The following is a 22428-nucleotide window of genomic DNA, read 5'->3' as shown; positions in this document are numbered from 1 at the left end:
ACATCTAGTGAATCAACTGCTCACACATCTATGCACAGAGTTATACACCTCCCAGCCACCCACACAAACACTCAGTCTCCCATACAAATACTTAGGCAATCAACCAATAACCCATATAGTTACTCATATAGGTACTGATTAAGCATGGGCGTAAAATCCGCTCCGCTCGCGGATTTTTCGGATTTTCGGCAAATTCGCAATCCGCGAACTCTCGCGAATTTGTCGAAAATCCGTGAATCCGCTCGCGGCGGATTTTTTGCTTGGTTGCGGCGCGCGGCGTGGTGCACGGCGTTCACTTTCCGTCATTTAGCGTTTGCCGAGTTGTTTTTCTTTGCGAGTGACTCGCCATTTTAGATCTTGCTGCGTGTTCCCGCGGGAGTTTGGCGCCCGCGAATACGTACTCGCGGCTTGCCACCTTGCACAGCACACCTCGCGAGAGTTCGCAATTGCGAACACGTAGTTGCGGCGGAAAGGAACAATCTCGCACTTGCGAAATAGAGATTTTGCAATTTTGCACAAGAAAATCACCAGCAAACAGGATAAACCTTCAAAAAATTATGATTTTTATCAGAATCACTCCTCAGGTTGACATTTGCATGGCCTTTTTTTTTGCAAGGAGTCCATTTTGGGGGGGGGGGGGAGGAAGGAAGTGCCCCACAGTCTCCAACTTCCTGTTCCTGTCCAGCAGGCTCCTCCCAGTGCTTTGTCCATCTCCTGGTCACTTTCATTTGGATCTGGAGCTGGAAGGATTACTTTTTGTGGGTGCTGCTGGATATTTGGATTTGAGGCCTTTTTGACTGTCTTTGGATCACTTTTGGATTAGAAATCAACTTTCACAAGTAAGTTTGTTTGGGCCATTACAGTTGCTGCAAGTAAAATTTTGGAACTTTTTCAGAACATTAAATAAATTATATTGTGGGTAGCCACAGTATCCAGTAGGACCAGGGTTGGTTAGGGGTGCATGATACAACTGTTTTGTTGAATTTAAACACCATTGAGGCCATGGATGGGCTGGGATTGTGCTGTTTTTTGTCCTTTTTTTGGGCCTGCTGGTGTGTCCCTTTGCCCAGGGGTGGTGAGTGTTGCATGGGCCTAGTCTTTCTGTGGGGTGTCTTCTTGAATTTAAGGCAACATGTGCTTGGGGTGTAAGGGGCCATTTTGAGCAGAGGCAGTGTCTGAGGCCTGCACTTATTTTGCCTACTTTTCATCCATTATGCCCAGGGGTAGTGAGTGTTGCATGGGCCTAGTCTTTCTGTGGGGTGTCTTCTTGAATTTAAACATAATTGAGGCCATGGATGGGCTGGGATTGTGCTTATTTTATTGTTTTTTGTCGTTTTTGGGGGGCTGCTGGTGTGGCCTTTTGCCCAGGGGTGGTGGTGCATGGACTGAGTGTGCCTGTGGTGTGGTCTCACTCTCTTTAATGTAAACATCATGGACGGCATTGGATTGTGGTGATTTCTGGCTGTTTTTCTGTTTTTTGGGGGTGTACTGTTGATGTGGACTGGCCATGTGGGTGGTGGTGGTGGCCATCTTGAGTGCTGGCTGGTACAGGCAACATGTGCTTGGGGTGTAAGGGGCCATTTTGAGGAGAGGCAGTGTCTGAGGCCTGCACTTATTTTGCCTACTTTTCATCCATTATGCCCAGGGGTAGTGAGTGTTGCATGGGCCTAGTGTTTCTGAGGGGTGTCTTCTTGAATTTAAACACCATTGAGGCCATGGATGGGCTGGGATTGTGCTGATTTTATTGTTTTTTGTCGTTTTTTTGGGCCTGCTGGTGGGGCCCTTTGGCCAGGGGTGGGTGGTGAGTGTTGCATGGGCCTAGTCTTTCTGTGGGGTGTCTTCTTGAATTTAAACATAATTGAAGGCCATGGATGGGCTGGGATTGTGCTGATTTTATTGTTTTTTGTCGTTTTTGGGGGGCTGCTGGTGTGGCCTTTTGCCCAGGGGTGGTGGTGCATGGACTGAGTGTGCCTGTGGTGTGGTCTCACTCTCTTTAATGTAAACATCATGGATGGCATTGGATTGTGGTGATTTCTGGCTGTTTTTCTGTTTTTTGGGGGTGTACTGTTGATGTGGACTGGCCATGTGGGTGGTGGTGGTGGCCATCTTGAGTGCTGGCTGGTACAGGCAACATGTGCTTGGGGTGTAAGGGGCCATTTTGAGGAGAGGCAGTGTCTGAGGCCTGCACTTATTTTGCCTACTTTTCATCCATTATGCCCAGGGGTAGTGAGTGTTGCATGGGCCTAGTGTTTCTGAGGGGTGTCTTCTTGAATTTAAACACCATTGAGGCCATGGATGGGCTGGGATTGTGCTGATTTTATTGTTTTTTGTCGTTTTTTTGGGCCTGCTGGTGGGGCCCTTTGGCCAGGGGTGGGTGGTGAGTGTTGCATGGGCCTAGTCTTTCTGTGGGGTGTCTTCTTGAATTTAAACATAATTGAAGGCCATGGATGGGCTGGGATTGTGCTGATTTTATTGTTTTTTGTCGTTTTTGGGGGGCTGCTGGTGTGGCCTTTTGCCCAGGGGTGGTGGTGCATGGACTGAGTGTGCCTGTGGTGTGGTCTCACTCTCTTTAATGTAAACATCATGGATGGCATTGGATTGTGGTGATTTCTGGCTGTTTTTCTGTTTTTTGGGGGTGTACTGTTGATGTGGACTGGCCATGTGGGTGGTGGTGGTGGCCATCTTGAGTGCTGGCTGGTACAGGCAACATGTGCTTGGGGTGTAAGGGGCCATTTTGAGGAGAGGCAGTGTCTGAGGCCTGCACTTATTTTGCCTACTTTTCATCCATTATGCACAGGGGTAGTGACTGAGTGTTGCATACTTGCATGTCCCACTCCCTAGTCTTTCTGTGGGGTGTCTTCAATGTAAACATCATGGATGGTATGGGATTGTGCTCATTTTTCTGTGCTTTGTCGATTTTTTGGGGTGTATAACTGAACTGATGTTCCTCTGTCTTCCATTGCTTTTAGGTGCACAAAAAGACTCAAGAGAACCACCAGTGCCAGGAAGACGTCCTGCAGCGGTGTGTGTGTGTGTGCAGCATAACGTCACGCGACGTCACGTCTGGACACAGAACCCTCTGCAACTCGTGCAACTGCTGCCGTGCTGACCTGCTCTGAAGAAGATGGCCCCAAAAAAAGTAACCCGTAGCTCCTCTAGCAAGAAAGGTGCCAGTAAGGAGCAGAAGAAGCAAGTTACCAAGGACACTGGTGTGCTGCCCGCCCCTTTTTTTGGGAGTAAAAAAAAAAGTATGCCTGCAGCAGCAGCAGCGGGATCTGCTGGGGACCAAGCTGGCAGCAGCACCCCCGCTCCATTGGGCTCAGCGCCACCACCACCACCACGCCAACTTAAGTCCAAGCCCTTGAGTGCTGCAGAGGCAGCCAGTATAGTTCTTCAATCACCATCGACCAGTGATGTTGGCTCATCGCAAGAAAGCAGCAGCAATGTCCCTCAATCAACACAGGTTGATGTAGCTCATCTGACGAGTGTTGCACAACCACAGCCGCAACAACAATCACATGTGCAAGTACAAGCCCAAGTACATGTGGAAGGAGAGGCAGCGCAAGGAGATGCGCAAGCAGAGGTGCATGGAGGGTCACAAGTGCCCACAATAGTTGTTCCTCCCGAAGTAGGGGCACATCAGGAAATCGACAATCAAGGCGAGGTATCATTTGAGGAAGCCACTCCTCCTGATGATCCTTCATTGTCTTCCACACCCCTAGCAAGGAAGAGATCAAGGGTGGTGTCTACATCTTCTTCAAGCACACCTCCTTCTGATGATACGGATCAAACTTGGGAACCAGCACCACAGCCGTCTGAGAGTGAGGCACACCATGATCCGACAAAGGTAGTTAAGCGTAAAAGGAAGCTCGTCCAAAGTCTCAGAGTTATGGAGTGTGATGAGTCTCAACAAGAAGTGGCGGATACTGCTGCTGATGAAGACTCTGCCAACGATGACCCAGTCATCATAAAGGTCACTGCAGCCCCAGCGGGCATGCAGCAAACAGACATTTTGACCCTAGCCCGAAGAGCTGCTGAGTGTGATGATGATGATGATGTTGTCGATGAGGAGGCAGTGGAAACACCACAATCATTGGAGTTAAGTAGTACACCAACTTGTCCCGCTTCCATATTTCTTTCTGGCAAGAAGAGACCTCCGTCAACCTCGACCTTAATTAGTGGCGGGGAAAGTGCAAAACGTACAAAAGTTGGGCAATCCAGATCCTCCACTTCATCTGGCATTAGCTTCATGACCACCACCACCAGTATCGCCGCCTCCTCCATGTCCCACAGACACTTCAAGTCCCCAGTTTGGGACTTCTTTACTGTTTGTCCAAAAAATCCAAAGTTTGCCATTTGTACCATTTGTAAGCAAGCAGTTAGTCGTGGTAAGCCAGGTACCAACTATGGTACCGGAGGCCAGAGAGGTCATCTTAGGAGACAGCACACTGTCAAATGGTTTGCGCACCTAGATGCGATCAAGAAAGGCCAAATTCAAGGAAACGTTGATGTTTCATCTGATGATGACGAGCAGGAAGAAGACGTGTCAAACACTTCCCTTACACCCAGTACCCCTGTCAGCAGCACACCCAATGTGAGGCACACTAAGAGTGTTGGAGCGAGTGAGACACCAACGCACAAAAGTTCACCAGCGAGCAAAATTGGGTCAACGAAGTCATTATCAGCCCGTAAATGCTTGGTCCAGGGCAACATTAGAACAATGCTTACTTCAGACGTGCCATATGAACGCAACCACCCACTGACGCGTCTGTATAACACTAAGCTGGCTAAAATGCTAGCTGTGGACCTTCTACCTTTTTCTTTTGTAGAAGCGGTAGGTTTTCTTGCATTAGTGGCAACGCTCTGCCCTAAATGGAAGGTTCCGAGCCGGTTCTATTTTGCCAGAGTTGCGGTTCCAGCACTACATGAAGATGTGCTGGAGGCGATTGGGGCAGCTTTGCAGAAGAGTGCTGTTCACACAATACATCTGACAACAGACATGTGGACCAGTGGCGCAGGCGCTGATTACATGTGCATCACTGCACACTGGGTCTCTTTTTCAGGTGTTAAAGCAAAGCTAAACGCAGGTGTTGACCCGGACAAAGTTTTCAAAGCTGCTCGGAAACATGCAACACTAGCCATGTTTGGCTTGGAGAAAAGTCACACAGCAGAAAACCTTTTGAAAGAGTTTGACAAAAAGGTCTTGAAAATGCTATCCCCCCTAAAACGCAAGATTGGTTATGTTTCCACGGATAATGGCGCCAATGTAGTTAAGGCCATGTTGATGGGTGACCATGTTAGAGTGCCGTGTTTGGCGCACTGTATCAACCTGGTAGTTCAAAAATTCTTGATTGATAAACAGAGTCCAGCGTTCGAGGTAATGGCCACCTGCCGCAAAATGTGCAACCATTTCAGCCATTCTTTTAAGGCCCGGAAGCATCTGCGGAGACTGCTACTTCAACGTGGAATGCCAGTGAAAGCACTCATCCAGGAGGTGGCAACACGTTGGAACTCAACCTTCTACATGCTTGAGCGTCTGTATGAGCAGTATACGGTACTCGATCACTATTTCTTCACAGAGGGTACATCTCAGAAGGAGGACCTGCGGATGAGTGCGGCGCAATGGGACATAGTTAAAAGCCTGACAGACATGCTTCGTCCTTTTGAGTTCTTCACGCGTGCACAGCCAGGAGGACTGTAATTTGGGAAAAGCTATCCCATTGTTGTGCATGCTGGAGCACCAACTGATGGCGGTGTCTTCTGAGTTTGAAAAAGATGTTCCAAAAAAAGACCATTTTATTTTGTCTGAGAAATTATTAGAGCGCCTACGTGGTGATGAACGTCTTCAAAAGATCAAGTCAGATCAGCATTACATTTGTGCTACTATTCTGGATCCACGCTACAAAAAGGCGCTGGCAGGCGAAGCATTCTTTCCTTTTGCTGATGCAGATGTTCAAAAGTACAAACATTGGTTAGCCTGGTCAGCCAAGAGGTTTGAAAAAGAACGGCAGGTTATTGAAGGAGAAGCCAGTACATCAGCATCAGCATCAGCAGGCCATCCCCAGTCACAATAATCCACTTCTGCACCTGTGGCTGGGGCACAAGTGACCTCTCAGCCGTTAAAGACACCGGCAACTGGATCATCTGCACCACACACAATGACAACACTAACAGTGGCTGCGGAGGAGGATTGGCTAAGTTTGATGGGGTATGGTTCTCGAAAAAATGTCACAGGCACAGCAAAAAGTAAGCAAAGTGGAGGAACAGTTGATGACCTTGAGTCGATGGTGCAGGACTATCTGAATGACTCAACAGAGGTCTTTCTTAATGATGAGCCATTGCAGTATTGGCATGGCAAAAAACAATTGTGGCCACAGCTCTTCAACCTGACTATAAACTATTTGTCTTGCCCACTCGCAAGTGTGTCTTCTGAACGTGTTTTCAGTGCTGCTGGTGGCATTGTAACTCCCAAACGGAGCCGCCTCTCGCCCAAAAATGTGGAGCGGCTGACAATGATCAAGATGAATCAGCACCTCATACCACCAGATTACAAAGTACGAGAAAGCACGCCGCATGAAGACGAGGAGGACGGCAACGTAGATGAGGGGATTTTTTCTCTGTTCGGTGACACTGACCTCATCCAGCCTGAATTCGCAGAGTATGATGACGAAATCTTGTTCTTATTCCCTGACACCGAGCCCTGAAAATGAGACAATCAATCAAGAACTTTCTTTTTCGTCCTTATTCACTTTTATTCCTGTGTGCTTTGTGTCTCTCTTTCTTTGTTTTGCACAGTTAATTTAATTCAAACTTTAATCACCTAATCCCAAAAACAAGACCATCATCAGAACTGTCTTCACTTGTTTGCTTATTGATTTGAAGGTGCCGCAGTCTACATTCCTCAGGTTCACAAGTTCTGAAGAACATGCTCCTCTATCCTCCTCCTCCAGACTGCGATTTCCCTCAAAGCAGAGTGCTGGATTACGCCCAATGAAGAAAGACTCAGCACTTGTGGGGGTGTTGTACTTCTTTGCGGGTGAGTTGACGGATTTGGGCCCATTGCTGTGAAGCTCTAATAATGGACAAAAGTGTTTTGGACCAAATATGAGGTGGAAATTTCTTGCCGTTTTTGCTGACTTGCTTGCCTTTGAGGTGCTCTTTGGCGGGGTTCCGGGTGTTTGTGGGTAATTTTTGGTGTCTGGGAGCACTGTTGCGACAGTCTAATCTTGATTGCATTTGCTTTTCAGGAAATCCGTGGTGGAAAACAGGAGTTATGATGATTGATGATGATGATGACCTAGCTGCACAGCGCCGCGTTTGGACCGAAGGCCGAGAGATATTGTAAGTATGAGATTTAGCTTTTTCGCTGTTTGGGGGTGTTGTCGGGTGGTTTTTTCCGGGTGGGTTGGCGGGTCTTGCCTGGGGCATTCCTGGGAAGGTCTAATTACGGATAGAAGTGTTTTGGACAAAATCCTGAAGGAACAGCCTTTTTTTTGCTATTTCTTCTGTCATCTTGCTCAATGTAGCATTTTGGGGGGCTTCCTGCTGTTCGTGGGTGGGTTGCGGCCGGGGTCTCTGTCGAAGCACTGCTGCGACAATCTAATCTTGATTGCATTTGCTTTTCAGGAAATCCGTGGTGGAAAACAGGAGTTATGATGATTGATGATGATGATGACCTAGCTGCACAGCGCCGCGTTTGGACCGAAGGCCGAGAGATATTGTAAGTATGAGATTTAGCTTTTTCGCTGTTTGGGGGTGTTGTCGGGTGGTATTTTCCGGGTGGGTTGGCGGGTCTTGCCTGGGGCATTCCTGGGAAGGTCCAATACCGGATAGAAGTGTTTTGGACAAAATCCTGAAGGAAACACCAGTTTTGGCACTTTTTGTAAGTTAGGGTTCGTTAGGGTTAGCCCTACCAGCACGATTGCATGTGTTTCAGGGGGTTCTATTGCAACGCAGTTCTGGTGTTGTAGAGCACTGTTGGAGCGATGCTGGCTATGGATACTTTTGCTTGCTTGCAAGTGGTTGGAATACAATCCACGGTATGTATTTGGGCCTACTGTTACTTTCAAAGTACGTTTTGTAACCATTTTTCTGCTAGGCATCGTTTTTGGAGATCTGATTGGGGTTCTTCTACATTTTTGCGACTGGCTTTAGTAAGGGTCTTGGTGGGAGCATTGCTGGGAAGGTCAAATTTTGTTCTAAAACACAGTTTATAGTACACCTTAATTGAGGGGAAAGATCCGCTATAATATTTTGGCCATACTTATTTATCTTTAAAAAGGTGAGTCCGACAGAGCACGCAATTTCAAAAATATTGTACTGTCTATTAGGGAAATCAAAGTATCACATTTTGAACCACACAGCGTACATACCTTTTATTTATTTATCAGTGGTATTGTAATAGCACTTCCTGTTTTCCGTTCAATAATTACAGGCCGGGTTTCAGTCAACATCCGCCAGGCAGGCAGTGGACAGGGTGTCTTCTGTCAGTGGTCACCAACATTGATGGACGAAGCGTCAGCTGGAATGGAGGAGTGCCGCCAATAAGAGGAATTGTTTGCTGCATGCAACTTACTTACCAAATTCAAGGACAACACCAAATCATACGCAATACAGATACAGTATCCATTGTATTATTCTATGAGTGTGACTGCATGTGCTTAGCTTTACTTTGTAACCAAAGATTGTCTTTATCTTCAATTATTGTTTGTCCATGCTCTGCTTTTTTTTTCTTCTCTCAACAAAACCTACCCAAAAAGAAACCCCCATTCCCATCCATTTTACAAACCCTAACCCTCTTCCCCCGGGCTGTGTTGTTTTGCTTGATGTCTGACTAAAATGACATCAATAATTCCACACACTTGCTGGGGAGGATAAGGTCATAGCAACAGGCTGGTGAAGGAATACGAGGATATCTTCTAGACTTACTCAGCTTCAGTACTATATCTTCTAGTAGTAGTAGCCAATGTCAAATAAATTCAACGCAAGTACTAGTTATACTTGCAAGCAAATACTTTACCATTTGTTAGGCTACATTATGGCACTGTTCTGTCTGTCACCTGCTATATTCTCGATCGTACCGTAACCGTTGTAATGCTACAGTAAGGACAAACAAGGTTTCGTTTTCTTTTTTTCCATAGGCATGCAACTGCCACTGTGTCACACCACTAGTACCACCGCAATGAGGAAATGTCACCCGCCCAGGATTGACAACGTTAATCCCCATTTCACGTGGAGCCAGCCCTGGGCCTAGCCCTAATTTCTAACACAAATTACAGGTAAGATAAGCGTTTGGTGGGAGGTAGTATAATGGAGTATTATTTCGGAGTAGACAAGAGATTGACGGTTGTACTACTAAAGTCCTACGACTGTTCAGGAAAACAAAGTTACTGTTACACCCCCGCCCCCCACCCACCAGACTGAAAAGCAGTAAAAAACAGGTATGGTCAGATAAAGTTTAAAAATATATTTATGTAGCCCTAACAAATAATCTCCCTCACCCACCCTAACCCCAACGATTGTCTTTGAAACGTCCCAAAACGATCCCAACTCCCAAATCCCACCCCCCAAAAGTCTATAAAAAAAGGGCAAGGGACACTCCACTACTGGAGGGTGCTGGTGCTGGGGCATTTTGCGGCATGGGCATCATACTCCTTGCGGAGGGTGGCAAGCTCGGAGCGGAGGCCCTTAACCAAGTTCTTATACTTCAGGACCTCCTGCTCCAGGTTGGACATTCGGACTCGTAGGCGGCGTTGGCGTTCCTTGCAGCTCCTGTGGGGGGCAGCTGGTATTTCTGTTGCTTGGCGGTGGCGGTTGTCTTTCTTAGCCCGGCTCGGTCCCGCTGGCTTAGTCACGGAGGAGGATGCAGTGGTCACAGTCGAGGATGTTGTTGTTGCCCCGCTCGACTGCGTGTCCTCCTCCTCCTCCAGGGCCACCAGCCGCCGATATTCGGCGACAGTGGCCTCCAGCCTCCGTTGCCGGGCCAGTCTAGCCTGCTCCCTCCGTGTTGTTGATTTGGAAGGAGCAACTATATGAAGAAAGAAAGACATAGTCTGTAACCAATGCTCCTTAGCATTAATAACACAAAGTGATTGAGCCGAAAGTTGGGTCACAGTACAAGTAGCAAATTGAAAGCACAGTACATAACTATTGAGGACAGTATCTATGTAACCTCCCACTTCTGCATCCTTGCTCTAACATTAGTGGTAGTTTAATGAACAAATTCTACGACCACTATGGACTTCCATTACAGTCGACTATGACAGTACACCAGTCTTATTCTTCTTCTTCTCTCTTGTTTAGGGAAATTGGTACGTTATCTTATGCAAGCCGGCAGAATGACATGGACAGCACAGTGAACTTGCACCCGAGAAAAAAAGTTGCACACCATGATGAGTGAGACAGACTTGCGTTACTGTACCGGTCCAGTACATGCAGGTGGTGAAGCTATTACTTTTCTATTACGGGTGGCACTGAGAATACTCTGTTACAAGGGCTACTGCTTAATTAATTTACCTTTCACCCTACAGTGCAAATGAGTACTAGAAAAGGAAAATGAAGAAGCTAACTAATTTGATTATCTATCACTTCACATGGGACGTATTTGATGACATATGGGATGACTTTAGGTGCTTTGCTTAATATTGAGTGAACAGTGATACACCCACACATGAATGACGTACTACAAGTAAACTAAAGTTGTTAAGAGAGGTACGGAGTGTCCACCGTAATAACCAGATATATGCTGTGATTGCAGACGCAATACAAAGTAATGCTACTATTCATGGTAGTATTGGACACATTTACAATTTCTTTTCCTTGCCTTCCCTGCACTGGAACGGACGTGCGGGTGCGGTGGTACATGCTCTTCAAGGTAACACTTACTTCATCTGGCGACCATCTACTCTCTCTAGATACACATGTGCTATCTAAGAGTCAGAGAATACCATGCTCCAGGCATCCATTCAGTCAAAGTATACGCACACATACAGTTTCTGTTTCACCCACCCAGGCTGCTGTCCTTCCACCTATCCTTGCTTCATCATTGACCCAGCCATGCACCATACCATATTCTTTCCTTCCCAGCCACCTCGGGGGCCAAGCAAACACATATCGTTCTTCTTTGGCAGCCATCATACAAGTTCGCGTCCCACTTACTTACACCCTTCTTTCGCTTTTCGTTCATCCCATCCATCACGTTCGTCTAAGAACTTATTGGGATTCTTCTCACCAAAAACTTCACAGCTAAGTCGAAGTACATTTCGAGGAGGCTACTACCTGGTTGATTTGTAATACACCCGTGCAGAAAGCACACTATGCAGTCTTCAATCTCAATAAGTAAGGAATATATAGCTTACCTGTTTCCGCCACCACCGTTTGAACCCCCACAGGACCGTCCGCCGGCTCTTGCACCGCCTCCTCCCCAGAGTCCGCCGAGTCCTCGCCCAACACAGCCACCTCCGCGCTGGCCCCGTCACCAGATGTTACACCTACAAAGTACATTTAAGAATGTTAGAATACACCACTCACTACTATATAATATTTGGTCTAGGAGAAATGTTAAAAAAACGGAATACAATGTAATAATTTGTGACTGTGTACTCCAAAGTAAAAATGTCCCATTTTCCAGGGAAGGCTGTTGTCTTGCTGCACTTTTATGCACAACTGATGAATGCTTGCTTTTGATTTTTAACACGCACCACTTTTTCTCCTAACAGACAGAAGCTTGACTCCTAAGAACACGACCAGGATCAAGTTCAAACCAGGTGAGAGCTCGGCTCGACCACAAGAAATGTGTCCAATTAATCGTCAGCACTAACCACTTTTCCGTTTTCAGTTAAATAGTTTTATGACAAAGTAAATTTTAATAAATGTGTTTAGTTTTAATAAAGCTTTTAAACTTAAATAGACTCTGTGGTTTTTGTTCCTCCAGACTAGAGTGGATGAGCTAAAGGTTTTGGAATTTTTGCAAGCATGAGTGCCTCTGACACTTCTTGACTGTGCTGTGACTTCGTACTCTCTTGTCCTGCGTACGATAATCTAGAGATCATTGGGGATCAATAATCGGTGACTTCGGGAGCTGAATGACTCTGCCACACTATCTAGTCAGTAAGGAGACAGTGCATAGAGCTATTGCTGAATAGAATGGGAGTCCAATGGAATTGCCAAATGTCCAATCTTAGTGAGCTACACAGACAGACTAATAAGAATAGTCTAGTAATACCACAGGGAGTCATATTCGAGGCAGGATAAGAATTTATATCCAGTCTACAAGAAGATCAAAGACGATTTAGAAAAAATCGAATGAGGAACGCTAGGAAAAAATAGGTACTCTTTATTAAAATGTAAACTTACTGGGGCCAGCAAAGGAGCCCTCGCCTGCCCGATCCTGGCCTGCATCCTCAGCACCCTCCTCCTGTGTCCTCTTGCCCTTGGGGGGAGCTGATGTACAACATGAAAGAAAGAAAAACCAGAAAACATGGATGAGATTTTTCAACCAAATCAAACATTTCAAAAGAACAATAACAAAATATTTTGGAGAAATAGCAAATAGATAGACAACTATTCCACGGGATCTATCTCATGTGGTATACTACGTTATTCGTATTGCCTGATTTGCGGAACGTTGACTTAGAAAGTTCCTATGTAACTCAATAAACAGACTACTAAAGAGGTTTGCCTAGGCCTGGCACTGCAGGCAGCAGTCCGCAGCACGCGAAGTGACATGACAGACAAAGTCCATCCTGCTTGCAGATCAGTGAATACTCAAACTATCAATCCACCCACCACCGCCACTATTTCTTCTTATAGCCATGTGTCTAAAGGAAGGACTGGACTTCAGTCTGTTGGGGCTGATTTAGAAGTCCTTTGCGGCTCATTTTCCTCCATTGTTGCGTGCCTTTTGTGACGCAGCGGCAGAACAAAAGACTCGCCATGGTGTTGGTGCGGCGTATATATTAAAAAAAAAACACATATGGACATATGGGCGATGCATCACGTTGTAAAGCCCTGCGCCATCAGGGGGCGTTCTGGCGCAAGGGAGGGCGTACCTGCGCAGGAACGAATCCTAAAAGTGGCTGAGGGAAATCTACAAGATGTCAATCAGTCACTTTTAGGACAATGATGCATGACTCAAACCCTGCGCGCTTGAAGCCGACGTACGGCTTGATGCAGCATTGGGGAGATAGGGTACCCCAGAGCATTGCTGGAGCTGCGCCATCGTTGGCACGCAACTCCAGCAATGCGCTGCCTTTACGGCACAGATGCGTAAGGCTTCTGTGACGTTTTGGGCCAATGGGTGGTGGTGGCATGGCACACAATTACTGCCGCATCCCTGCTACTTTGCAGGGATGCGCCGGTAATTGAAAATATGACCCTTAGTGTCTAGCATTACGCAGTTCTTATCTTTACACTACACTCATACATAATTTCTCAGGCCAATGAAATGCTTCTGAACACAACATACAAAACAAAGAAGCATAGTAACAAGCAAGGCTACTGAGAAGGAGAGCAGTGCACCTGAAATGCATAGAAGATTTTGAAATATAATTTACCTCAATGTAATCGGCAGCATTATTGCTCTTGGTAAAGAACAAAGATTTGCAAATAACAGAGCCGGATAAAACAGAGTAGTAAATGAATAGCTACTACTACTCACCAAGCCCGGGGACCTCTACGCCGAGCGCGTCCAGCAAGTCCCGCTCCCGGTCCATGACATCGGTCCAGCGGTGGGTGGCCTGGTTATATGTGCGCCGGACCCCAGAGAGCTTATACATGGCCCGGCACACCTTCTCCCACCGCTGGCGGCGCTCCCGGATGCCATAGCCAGTCGCGATCTTGCCGCCTCCCAGGATCGTCTTGGGGAGGCGGCGCTGGACGTGGAAGATGAGTGCCGCCACTTCCTCCGCGCTGAAGATCTCCCGCGGGACCACTTGCTCCCCCCTCAAACGTCCGCACGGGAGCCGGGCACGGGGTGCGGGACCCTTCCCCTTCTCAGGGTGCTTCCCGGCTCCCTTTACCATGGTCTGGGCAGAAATACAGTTAAATGATAAACAAGAAATAGAATAGTGAATAAGAAAAGAAAAGAGTTTAAAAAAGTAGTTTAAAAGTAACTAAAAGCAGCTGAAAACACAAAAATATAGAGCTAGAAAAATAGAGGGATAGATAATAAGTAAAATTAGATCAAATAAACTTCAAACAAGCAAAGGATGGCAGAGATTGAGAGAGGATAGAGAAGCATGCCCAGAACCATAGCAATGAATGAGAAACAAGATGGCCGCGCCCGTTCACGACCGCGTGGGTAAGTTCGCGCGAGATTTTCCTTGCGAGTACGCGCGAAATTGTACTAGCGAGCAGCACACTTTGCGAGATTACACATAGCGGCCGGAAACGGAATTACGTCACGCAAACAAGATGGCCGCGCCCGTGTACGACCGATAGGGTAACTTGGCAAACGTATAGCTAGAAGCGCCTCGCGAACACGCGCAAGATCACGCGAACATACACGTCGCACAAAAAACAATTTTGTATTCGCACGTATTCGCGGCTTCCAAAATCGATCTCGCACGGATTCGAGCCCCAAAAAACGCGCGAAATTGCAGAAAAAACGATTTTAGCTAAACTGAAAGCAATGAGCAGGTGCAAAAGTTCAAACTTAACATTAGTAACATTCAAGGTAGTGCTTCCTGAGGGGCCCCTCCAGAGTTTGCAACTATTCTATGACCCTGCTATGACCCAAACAGCAGGCTCATAGAATAGATACAAGTAGACCATAAAGGTTCTGTGAAAAAAAATTTCACTGCAACAAAAAGCAAATTACAGATAAGGAAGGAAGCAGGTGCCAGCCAGACTGGAAGTTTCAAAATTACTGACACATTAATGACCCACAAATTAATTGATGGCAGTTGAAGAAGGGCAGGTGTGCTTGCTTTTTTCAACCACCATAATCTACAGTGATAAATAAACCTAATGGGTGGCAGTGAGGATGTACCAGAGGGTGGCATGGGTGTCCCAGAGGGTGGCAGTGGTGAAACAGAGGGTGCTGTGAACCTGTGATGATAAACCAGACGTAGAAACAACATAGTCGCGGCCGTTGCGAGCCGAAAAGTAAGTTCGCAATTGCGAACTTGTCCCAAAATCGGCGCGAACGCGCGTCAACACAAAAAACGGGAAAATCCGCAAATCCGCTAGAGTTCGCGTATCTTCGCGGATTGCGAATCCGTAAATCCGCAATTTCGCGTACGCGAGATCCGCTAGATCCGCCCATGCTTAGTACTGATCAACACATGCAGCAGTTTACAGAACAACAGACATAATGATGCACAAATTAAGACAGTTTAGTCACTAACCCATGCACTCAGTGAGACACATTTAATCACTCACTTATACAGTCAGTCACGGACCTACTAAATCCTTCTTCCAGACACTTCTACATCTACTCATTCTTCAATATGTAAAACATATTTAAAGTTTATAGAAACACACAGTCGCTGGATGATGTCATCAGTGATGTCATCAGTGATGTCATTTGAGATGTCATCAGTGATGTCATCAGTGATGTCACTGACCATGTCATGAATGATTTTAATATGTGACATGATCAGCAGTGGATTGCGGGTGCGCGATATATAGTTAGTACAACTAACTATATATGGAATTTCAATGGTTTTGTGTGAGTAAAAAAAGGTTTTTTAAATGCTAATTCCTAACTATATATGGTCTATAACCTATGGTTTTTTCAGTGAATTTTCAAGGTTTTGTAAATGCTAATTCCTAACTATATATGGTCTATAACCTATGGTTTTTTCAGTGAATATATATATATATATATTGTTGCAAATTCTGTTACTTTCGGCGATTCCACACCAAACAGAAAGAAGGACCCCCAGCAGCAGGCAAGTTATCAGTTGGAAGATTTATTAGCTCGCATAAAATGGTATTCCAGGCATGACGCGTTTCGGTTATCTAGTAACCTTGATCACATAGTGACACTGCAGTTTGTTATAGTCTTAAATACTCATTTTTTCAAACATTTTGATCATGTGATGATAAACAGTGAAAAAATACTTCTGTCGACGCTATGTCTTCATACATCAATAGCGGTCAGTTAAAACATTGGATAGGTTCTTCTTAATGATATTATGTACAAATTTCTGCGTAAATGCATTTTCTCACGATTTTCAATTTCGCATAATAAATAATTTGTTTAAACATGTACAGATGCATATCTAGAGACTCAATTCTTATTCTCATTAACTTTGCATCATTGCGTCTAGATGGTAGTACCAGCATAAATGCCTGAAATTATTATGTGCATTCTGATGCATAGATTATATAAACATCTCATATTAAAAACTCTATGGAAATATTCAATATGAATTTAAAACATCTTGGCTTGAATGCCTATAAAATTAATATGTGCAAAATTACGCTTGTTAGTGCAAATCGCGTTTCTGTGCAAATGCTGCAACTGATTAAATTTGTACCTTACAAATCATTGCAATCAGAACCATTATCCCCATGTAAACTGTAATGATTATTTTCTATGAGCTGACACTGGGTTATCCAAGAATCACCCCACCTATAAGCTCATAGGATATTAAAATTCATAGAGTCAACAGAAAGTGCGTAGTGCTGTACAAATGAAAAAATAAGTGAATTAAATAAAAAAAGATTGATTTGAACGTAGATGCTAATCAATGACATTCTTTTTCACGAGCTTATCTTTCAACATTATCAGATTGAGTTTTTCATCAGGAATTATTACAGAAATGTATGCATATCCTCCGTGGTGTTTAAACCGTTAGGAGACTTGCTATTGAGATTAAGTATGTATTTAGTCTCCAGTTGTCTTAACAAGTTCTCTCTATCTCCACCTCTTCTCGGGGTTGGGACTGCATCAATGACATAATATGATAGACACTTAAAGTCCTTGTCATGTCTCGCCTTGAAGTGTCTGGCCACCGGATAGGTGGAGTCACTGTTAATGATTGCTCTGATGTGCTGCAATATTCTCACGTGCACCGGCTTGATCGTGCTGCCCACATACCTTAGGCCGCAGGTGCAAGTGAGAATATATACAGCAAACTCAGTGCGGCAGTCATAATTCCTCTTTATTTTTAGCTCATTTTTACTGAAGGGTGTATTGTATTTGCTAGTATTGACACCAATAGTACAAGCTCGGCATGTGGAGCATTTGAAAAATCCTTGCTTAACTGGCATCCATGTGGGAGCAGCTGCCCTTGCCCCCAGAGGTTGTGTCAGTTGAGCAGCCATGTTCTTACATCTCCTGAATGTTACTTGTGGCTTATTTGTAAGATCTTCCTTCAGGATATTATCTGTAAGTACAATTGGCCAATTTTTATTTAATATGGCTCTTATTCTGCGCTCCTGCCTGCTAAAAGTGGTTTTCAATCTTGGCGCATCTTTCTCTTTACCTGATTCTACTTCACCAGTAAGTCTTCTTTGTATAGGCAATAATTCAGCTCTTGATTTTGTGTCAGCTCTGCTAATGGCTCTGCTAAGTGTGTCTTCTGAATATCCCCTGGCACGCAATCTTACTATGCTCTCATCTCTGCACCTTTCATATTCTTTAGGAGAACTACAGATGCGCTTGAGTCGCAATACCTCACCATAAGGTATGCTCGATATTAGATGCTTGGGATGCACACTCGACGCATGGAGAATTGCGTTGCCTGCTGTGGGTTTCCTATATGCTGTTGTTGTCAGTTTGTTATCAATTACAACAACCTGAACATCGAGAAACTCAATTTTACTAGCACTCTGATGTGAGGTGAAAAATAGGTTGTAATCATTCACATTGATTCTTTCTACAAACTCCACAGCACTTTGGGTGTCTCCTCTCCAGATAACAAAGACATCGTCTATGAATCACAGCCACAAGCAAATCCTAATAGTCATCTCATTCTGGTATTGGCCCATGAGGACCTGCCTCTCCCAGAACCCTACGTGGAAGCACGCATAGCTCGGGGAAAAGCAGGCCCCCATGGCCACTCCTCTCTTCTGTCTGTAATATTCCTTGCCAAAGGCAAAGTAATTATTTTCAAGGCACCATTTGATTAATGACAATAACATTTTGTTATGTGACACATATTCGGCTGGACGACTTTTAAGAAAATATTCTACTCCTTTTAAACCTTGTTCGTGATTAATGCTCGTATATAAGGACTCTATGTCAAGAGTTAACAACAGCAAGTCTTCTGACCACTCAAATTCATCAATCCGAGATAAAAAGTCTCCAGTGTCTTTTAAGTATGACGGTAAATCTTTTACTAGTTCTTGTAAAAAATGATCTATGTATTCACCGATATGCTCTGTCATGCTTTTGATAGCTGATATTATAGGTCTTCCAGGTATAGGGACTTTTTCTTTGTGCAGCTTGGGTAGCAAGTATAGGAACGGCATCACAGGGTGGGTATTGTGCAGGAATTTAAATTCCTCAGTTGTTATTAAGTCATCTGTTTTCCATTTTGATAGTTCTTTTTTTATGTTTTCCTTTGCTTTGTGATATGTTTTAAGTGTTGTCTTCTCATAACAATCACCATTTTCCAGTTGCCGCTTGGCTTCAGCCTCATAGTCTGTTTTGCTCCACAGCACGATATTCCCGCCCTTGTCTGATTTTTTTATTATGACATTTGGGTTCTTTCTAATTCTTTCCATCAGATTGTTATATTGGACTTGATGCTGGTTTGAGCTCAATTTCTCACGATTGGTTTGACAATGGAGTTTCTTTATTTCCTCAATATTGCGGTCATGAAAAACGTCTCTTGCATCCTTTGGCATTAAAGGGACAAATGTGGATCTGGGTTTGAAGGGGCTTTCTCCCGCACCCTTCTGAAGCAAATCTAATTCTCTTAGTTGTGATTGAGTTGATCTTTCAGAGTTATTTTCTTCCTCATTACTTATCTCGTGTAATGCCCATAGTGTAGGTATATCAGAAGCTTGCAAGGTCGACTCAGCCATTGTTCGTGTTTTTGTTTTCTTATCCTCCCAAACACTTTTCATGGCAAAGAATTTTTTTAACTTTAGTTTTCTTATGAATTTGAAGATGTCTATCCTGTTTGTCGCATAGTTAAAGTCTGTGTTTGGACAGAAGTTGAGGCCCAATGCTAATAATTGCTCTTCAGCTTGTGTCAGGGTCATGGTGGTGAGGTTTACTACAGTTTGTTTGTTGATTAGTTCTTTTTGCGCCAATAGTTTTTCTTCTTTTTGGATTTTGCGCCTGCGTTTCCGCCTTTTTGAACGTCTGACTGTGTTGCGCTTTTTCCGACCTGATTTCTGTCGTTGCGAGGTCTCAGGGTTTTCAACCTCGCTTCCACCAAAAAATAGACTTCTTCTTCCAAACTGAAGAACATGTTGTCAGTGTCTTTACTACTGCTGTCACTTCTGTCCTCACTAGAGCCACTAGACCATGATTCGCCATCAGTTGTATCCTCGTGTTCAGTTGCAATGGGCGCGCCGGCTTGCAGCGTGTTGGGTTTTATACTCCCTTTCCCTTTCACTTTGCGAAGATTGTCGTATTTTTTAGAGAAGGTGTATATTCTCCCTCTTTGATAATCATCTTGGTCTCTTGCAAATTTCTGTACCTTTCTTGTTATAATTTGTCCTCATGCTTTTTCAGACGCTCTTTTATTTCATTTCTCTTTGTCGTTATCCAGTCTTGCTTATCAGATTTGCCTAATTCTTTCTCAATCTCTTCGATTTCCGCTATCAAAACTGAACGGTCTATGTCTGCGTATCTTATCAAAAGGTGAATTAAATTCATTGATGCTTGTAAATTCAGTTCACCCCATTCCCGCAGCATTGCCGGATTAGGCTTCTCAAAACTTTTGGCCAGGAATATTCTCAGCCCTCTTGGGACCCTCCCTGCCTCAGCATATTTAGAGAGGGACTTGTGTTCCCACCACTTTGTAATTTCAGCCCTCATTTTTCTCTCCAGATTCTTTAACAAGGTGTTCAGGTCACCATTACCTCCTTCGTTCGGTTTGCTCGTATTTTTAGTTGAAGTGCTCGCTTTATTCGGAATGTCAAAGAACGCATCCGCGTTCGCCTCTCTTTCTTTTACTGCGTCGTTTAACATTATTTTGCATTTCCCGCAGCTGTGGGCTGCTAATTATGCCGGCACGTTATGTGTGCAATTCGGCTTATCATGAGAGCCGACTTCCTTTCCTTTTTCCCAACTGCCGCTTATTCCCCTTCCTGCAAATAGCTTTATGCTTGTTTCACTCACCGATTCCACGAGAACAACTTCAGCGGGTCTTCCGACTCGAGCTTCGGCGTCCTCGAAAATTCGGCTCGATGTGTTCTGCTTCAGCTCGCTAGCATGGGGTTTAACCAGCCAACATTTTCCCTTAGGATTCGCAGTCGATCTTGGCTGAGGGCGGACACCAACTTTAGGGGCGGGGTCCAACAAACGGAGGCAGCCAAAGAACCTCCGTGATTGATATTGTTGCAAATTCTGTTACTTTCGGCGATTCCACACCAAACAGAAAGAAGGACCCCAAGCAGCAGGCAAGTTATCAGTGGGATGATTTATTAGCTCTCATAAAATGGTATTCCAGGCATGACGCGTTTCGGTTATCCAGTAACCTTGATCACATAGCGACACTGCAGTTTGGTATAGTCTTAAATACTCATTTTTTCAAACCTTTCGATCATGTGATGATAAACAGTGAAAAAATACTTCTGTCGACGCTATGTCTTCATACATCAATAGCGGTCAGTTAAAACATTGGATAGGTTCTTCTTAATGATATTATGTACAAATTTCTGCGTAAATGCATTTTCTCACGATTTTCAATTTCGCATAATAAATAATTTGTTTAAACATGTACAGATGCATATCTAGAGATTCAATTCTTATTCTCATTAACTTTGCACCATTGCGTCTAGATGGTAGTACCAGCATAAATGCCTGAAATTATTATGTGCATTCTGATGCATAGATTATATAAACATCTCGTATTAAAAACTCTATGGAAATATTCAATATGAATTTAAATATATATAGATATATATATATACATATTACCTACTGGCAGTCGCCAGTAGGTATATATATTTAGGACCTAGTTTCCACAGGAAATCTGCAACATTCTATTGGGAATAACTTTGGCGCCGGTTGATGAATCTTTGTGAATGTCTCAAAGAAGATGGCCCGCTCCGCTCCGCTCCTTCCCTGAAAGTTTTGGGGGGATCGTGAAGTGGGGGCTGAGAAAAAAGGGGGGTCCCAAAACGTGTTTTCCCCATGTTATTTTCCATAGGAAGATTAGACACGGCTACAGCCCGAACGGCTGAACGGAATTACAAGAAATTTGGCAAAATGTTAGAGTCTGATTCGCAGATCACGCTTTTGTTTAAATGGTGTAAATCCCTCCATTAGTTGTTGAGAAAATCGAATTTGAAAAAATGTATACATCTATAAGCGCGCAGTCTTAAATACTCATTTTTTCAAACCTTTCGATCATGTGATGATAAACAGTGAAAAAATACTTCTGTCGACGCTATGTCTTCATACATCAATAGCGGTCAGTTAAAACATTGGATAGGTTCTTCTTAATGATATTATGTACAAATTTCTGCGTAAATGCATTTTCTCACGATTTTCAATTTCGCATAATAAATAATTTGTTTAAACATGTACAGATGCATATCTAGAGATTCAATTCTTATTCTCATTAACTTTGCACCATTGCGTCTAGATGGTAGTACCAGCATAAATGCCTGAAATTATTATGTGCATTCTGATGCATAGATTATATAAACATCTCGTATTAAAAACTCTATGGAAATATTCAATATGAATTTAAATATATATAGATATATATATATACATATTACCTACTGGCAGTCGCCAGTAGGTATATATATTTAGGACCTAGTTTCCACAGGAAATCTGCAACATTCTATTGGGAATAACTTTGGCGCCGGTTGATGAATCTTTGTGAATGTCTCAAAGAAGATGGCCCGCTCCGCTCCGCTCCTTCCCTGAAAGTTTTGGGGGGATCGTGAAGTGGGGGCTGAGAAAAAAGGGGGGTCCCAAAACGTGTTTTCCCCATGTTATTTTCCATAGGAAGATTAGACACGGCTACAGCCCGAACGGCTGAACGGAATTACAAGAAATTTGGCAAAATGTTAGAGTCTGATTCGCAGATCACGCTTTTGTTTAAATGGTGTAAATCCCTCCATTAGTTGTTGAGAAAATCGAATTTGAAAAAATGTATACATCTATAAGCGCGCAGTGTGCGCACACCCGTGTCGTGCACCCGTGCGCGCACCATTGTGCGCGAGCGGAATTCTGATTTGCAGTTAGACATCTGTCGACATTCGAATCGGTGGAAACCAGGAAGTGTTGGCCGCCATTTTGTTAGTGCGAGGCAGCAAAGATGGCAAAATAAAGGTGAAGAACAT

This window comes from Lissotriton helveticus, chromosome 6 (assembly GCF_964261635.1).
Source record: "Lissotriton helveticus chromosome 6, aLisHel1.1, whole genome shotgun sequence".
NCBI classification, from domain to species: Eukaryota; Metazoa; Chordata; class Amphibia; order Caudata; family Salamandridae; genus Lissotriton; species Lissotriton helveticus.
Note: the sequence above shows the minus strand (reverse complement) of the source record.